Raw genomic sequence first — 5,574 nt, forward strand, 5'->3', positions numbered from 1 at the left:
AAGCACTGAGTATAATTAAACTGTACCCCAGAGTTAGATACAATTTAATAGTAGTTCAATTCCAAAATAAAAAGTTGTTGTAGGTGAGACCATGACATTTCCTAACACTTGATTTTAATACATTGCACTAATTATCGAAAACAGCTCAGAGGAACCAGTATTTACAGATGGAGTATTTGTGAAAAATATGGCATCAGGTATATTATATATGTATATATATACACACACTATATAACCCAAGATTATATGAACTAGGAAACAGATGTATATCTCAACAGCAGTCTTAGAGTACAGAGTTTGAGACGGGGATTTATAAATGCTTTTCAAAGCATGGGGTTTGGAAAAGGAGCACAATCGTGTTTTCAAAACCTGAACTTTTTCTCAGGACTGAAGTAAAAATTGTAACTGCCACAGAAGAAGGAAAAAGGGAATATGAGTGTGATGTGGAACAACATGGCTCTGCTCATCTATCTGATGCACATGGTGAAGGCCCTGATGGATAACCCTGCACTGTAGCTAGAAAAATACGTTCATGAATTGATTCCATCTCTGATGACCTGCATCGATAGCAGGCAGCTGTGCCTGATGTCAAATGTGGACAATCACTGTGCCATCCAGGACATTGCCGCCTACCTGGTGGCCCAGATCTGCAAGCATTTTAGCACAACCACAAACAACATCCAGTCCTGGATCACCAAGACCTTCATGGAGAGCTGGGTGGACCGAGAAGACTCTGTGGACAACTCATTATGGCTCCATCACAGACCTGGAAGAGCTGGGACACAACGTAATTAAGACTCTGATTCTGCTGTGGCTACAGGAGCGGGGGAAGTGGATCCGCAGTGTCCTGGATGGCCCTCTGCTGAGCAATATCAACCACATCCGAGCTGACCACGTGCAGAGTCTGCTCCTGAAACACTGTGCCCCGGTTCTGGCAACGCTGCGTCCACCACCTGACAATCAGAATAACTATGGGGCAGAATTTGGGTCCCTCAGGCCCCACCTCTGCTCCCATGTGGTCAAAGCCCAGGCCCAGGCTGCTCTGCAGGCTCAGTAGATCAACGGGATTGACCCACGTTGACTCTCCTGCAGGCCCCTCAGCGTGGCCCTCTGACCCCTGGCTTGCTGAAGCTTCCTGGCTCCGTGGTGTTGCCAGTCCAGACACTGGTGTCTGCATGAACTGCTGCCCCACCTCAGCTTTCCCCTCCTCCACCCAAGTTTACTGTAATGTCATCATCCTCCAGCGACTCATCCACCCAACAGGTCCTGTCCCTCAGCACCTCAGCCCCTGGCTCAGGCTCTACCACCTCTCCCGTCACCACCATCAGCCCCAGTGTGCAGCCCATTGTCAAGCTGGTCTCCACTGCCACAGCTGCACCTCCCAGCACTGCTCACTCTGGTCCTGGCAGTGTCCAGAAGTAGTCTCTCTTCCCCCAACAGGTGAGGGCAAAGGAGGCCCCACCTCCCATCCTTCTCCGGTCCCTCCCCTGTCCTTAGCCACCTCCTGGCTTGGGGGCATGGGGGCAGTGCCCCCTGGGAGGTGGGGGTGGTAAACAGGAAGCTGAACAGGGACTCCAAAGGCTAATTGCTCTCAGCTGCCTGGATCTGGCTTCCCTCAGCCTGCTCCTTAATGCTGTCACACATCTGCAGATCTTCTCTCTCCCAAATTCCTGCACACACAGTGGGTGGAAGGAAATAGTAGTCTGCTTCCCCTACCTTACTTTCTTTTTAGATACTGTACAGCCAATTGCTCATTATACATTTTTATTTGTAAAAAAAAAAAAAAAAAGGAAACGAAGACTTGCACTTAAGAGCTGAAACCATAAAACTCCTAGAAGAAAACATGAGTGATAACCTCCTTGACATTGGTCTTGGTGATGATTTTTTGGATTTGACACCAAAAGCAAAGTCAATGAAAACAAAAATAAACAAGAGGGACTGCATCAAACTGTAAAGTTTCTGCACAGCAAAGGGAACCATCAACAAACTGAAAAGACAACCTGCCAGAATGGGAGAAAATATTTGCAAATCGTATATCTGATAAGGGGTTAATATCCAAAATATATAAAGAACTCATACAACTCAATGGCAAAAAACTAAACAATCTGGTTTAAAAACGGGCAGAGAATCTGAATAGACATTCTTCCAAAGAAGACATACAGATGACCAACAGGTACATGAAAAAGTGCTCGACGTCACTAATTATCAGGGAAATGCAAATCAAAACCACGAGATATCACCTCACGCCTGTTAGAATGGCTATCATCAGAAAGACAAGAGATAAAAAATGGTGGCGAGGATGTGGAGAAAAGGGAACCCCTGTGCACTGTTGGTGGGAATGTAAATTGGTGCAGCCACTATGCAAAACAGTATGGAGGTTCCTCAAAAGATTAAAAATAGAACTACCATATGATCCAGCAATTCTACTTCTGGGTATTTATCTGAAGGAAACGAAAACCATAACTCGAAAAGATATATGCACCCCCAGGTTCATTGCAGCATTATTTACAATAATCAAGACATGGAAACAACCTAAGTGTCCATCTATGGATGAATGGACAAAGAATAGATGAATGGATAAAGAAAATGTGGTATGTGTGTGTGTGTGTGTGTATATATGTGTATGTATATACATACACAATGGAATATTTTTCAGCCATAAAAAGAAGGAAATCCTGCCATTTTCAACAACATGGATGGACCTTGAGAGCATTATACTAAATGAAATAAGTCAGACAGAGAAAGACAAATACCATACAATTTCACTTATCTTAATCTTAAAAAAGAAATCTTAAAAAATTTAACAACCTTAAAAAAATCCAGAACCCAACTCATAGGTATAACAGATTGGTGATTGCCAGAGGCGGGAGGTTGGGGGGTGGGTGGGTGAAATGGGTGAAGAGGGGCAAAAGGTACAAACTTCTAGTTATAAAATAAATAAGTCCTGGGGATGTAACGTACAGCATGGTGACTATAGGTAGTAATACTGTATTGTATATTTGAAAGTTGCTAAGAGATTAGATCTTAAAAGTTCTCATTACAAGAAAAAAATTTGTAACTTTGTGTGGTGGTGAATGGTAACTAGACTTATTGTGGTGATCATTTTGCAATATATACAAATATCAAATCATTATTTTTTATACCTGAAACTAACATAATGTTATATGTCAATTATATCTCAATCAAAGAAAAGAATTTAAAAAAAACTGAGTTTTTTTCACATACAAAAACATATAAAATTGGGCCATAATCCTCCACACAGATAACTTTTGTTGACATTATTAAAAATTAAGTAATAATATATATAGTATATATATCTATTAATATATAGTATACTTACATAGATGTGGCAGGAAAAATTGTGAAAAACTTTGAAATAGGTAAAAAATATTACTAAGTGTCCTGTTTCGTGTACCATTCCAGCTTATCTCAGCCTTTCATTGTTTTGGAGCTATTCTACAACTTTGTATATTGTAGAAAATTGATAATAATGCCAATAATTCTTGTCCATAGAAATGAAAATGAATTGTGTGCAGTAGAATTCAATTGATTATTGCCCTGAGGATAGATGTATTTTGCAGCTATTTATAAATCATTTTAGCATTTCTGATTTCCCGTATGCATATGGTTCTTTGAATTCTCATTTGAACTGGTTATAACATCTTACAAGTTCCCTCATTAATTAACGAGTTAAATCAAATCTCTGATATCTATTTGTTTTAATTTGTATGAGAATCATAATTTTACTTAAGAAAAATCCTTTAATAGATGGCTACAACATTCAAACAGTAAAAATTGGAATAAAAGGAAAAGTGAAATCTTACCTAGTTTCAATGGTGAAGAGAGATATTTAGCATAATATAAGATAAATGTAAAATTACAATTCTGATAGGTGTGATGAAAAAGTGGAACCCATTACTGTGAGAGCATATAAGAGAATGATTGCACTTAGCCAGGGCAATCTGGAAAGATGCCTCTGATGTAGTAACGAGTGGGCTGAGATCTGACAATGAGTCAGGAAAGCCATTATTTATGAATGTAAAAATGGGACCCATTGCCCTGTCATGTGACTTCCTCCAGGAGTGCTTGGTTGATTGATTGCAGGCATGGAAAAAGCAAGAGCCTGGGTGAGTGCAGGGCTGGGAGTGAAGGGCAGGGGGTAATGTTGCGGTATTGGGAAGAGTATTATTGAAATGATGGCTCATGGACTCTAAGGTGGATAAGTAAGGAAGTAAAAAAAAAAAGAGGTGGTTGGTTAGGACTGGTAGATTGAGAGAAAATAGAGGCATTTATAAACTTGAAGTTCTGATGAAGTTAATAATACAAATTGGAAGGAGAGGCAGTTATGATAAGAGCCTGGGTTCTGTGAAATAGAGAATTTTGTGGTGGAGCAGTTGCATGAAATGAAAAAGTTTAAGGTGTTGCCATGGGAGTGGTGAAATGAAAGATCTTGGAGATGAAGTCAGGGGCCTCTGAGGCCAGTTATTAGATTGGTTGCCTATGTGGACAGTGAATTTCCCTAGCATTTATCGATGGCAGGGCTTGGGGGTGAGTCATGTACCAAATCCCAGGTGAATGAGGGAATGACCTGAAAGGAAAAACAGAGGGAAAAACGAGGGGAGGACTGATGGTCTGGAAGAGGCCCAAAGATTCCAGTACGTTCAAGAGAATGTTCTGCTCTCACCTGAGAGGGCTACAGTGCCAGCAGTGCCCTTGGCAAGAGCCCAGTCTCAGTTAATTCAAGGTGGTGAGGAGAGGTTTTGGACAGGATGAGATTATAGGGAGTTTGTAGATATGGCTCAGGAGTTCTGTGGGTGCAGTAGAAGGTTTTGGGAAGTGGATGAAAGGTCTGAGACTAAGTCATGGGCAAGGAAGCATGAGTATTATGGGATGATGCCCCGAAAGGGTGTTAGGGTGGTGGTTTATAGTTTGGATGTTGATATTTCAAAGTAAGAACTAGAGGCAACGTGGATTTAACTCTCAAACATTTTTTCAAGGACAGGTAGCAACTAGTGAGTAGCAGCTAATAAGACATTATTTTTTTGAGGACGGATAGCTAAAAGGATTGGAGTCCTTTTGTGTCTTGTTGGGTGAAAAAGGATATCTCCTTGCTGATTTAAATTACATTTCTTTAATTTCAAGTGAGGTTGGGCATATTTTCATGTATTTTTAAAATAATTGTTTTAAATTGGATTATTTGTATTTTTCCTTTTTGATTTGTACTAGCTCTCAGTAGATTAAGGAAATTAGCTCTTTGACACATGCATTATAAATAATTTTTCCCATTAGTTGTTTGTCTTTGACTTTGTGGTATTTTTGTCATGTAGCAGTTTTTAAAATTTATTTTCTAGATTTATCAATCTTTCTTTCCTATGCTTCTGGGTTTTGTGTTTCTGGGTTTCTGCTCAGAAGGACCTTTTCCCCTCTAATATTATAAATAATTTTACTTGTTATTTGTTCTAGAAGTTTTCTGAATTCATTTTAATAGTCAAATCTTTGTTTTCTCTGAAATTAAATTTGGTATAAGAAGTGAAGAAGGGATCCAGCTTAATTTTCTTTCCAGATATATATTCA

The 5,574-nt window shown here is 39.9% G+C and overlaps 1 pseudogene; it reads left to right on the forward strand.

The window, feature by feature from the left end:
- Nucleotides 1-432: 432 nt before the first annotated feature.
- On the forward strand, nucleotides 433-1,631 carry LOC131410793 (transcription initiation factor TFIID subunit 6-like; annotated as a pseudogene).
- Nucleotides 1,632-5,574: the final 3,943 nt, after the last annotated feature.

Source organism: Diceros bicornis, chromosome 2 (genome assembly GCF_020826845.1).
Source record: "Diceros bicornis minor isolate mBicDic1 chromosome 2, mDicBic1.mat.cur, whole genome shotgun sequence".
In the NCBI taxonomy this organism is placed as follows: domain Eukaryota; kingdom Metazoa; phylum Chordata; class Mammalia; order Perissodactyla; family Rhinocerotidae; genus Diceros; species Diceros bicornis.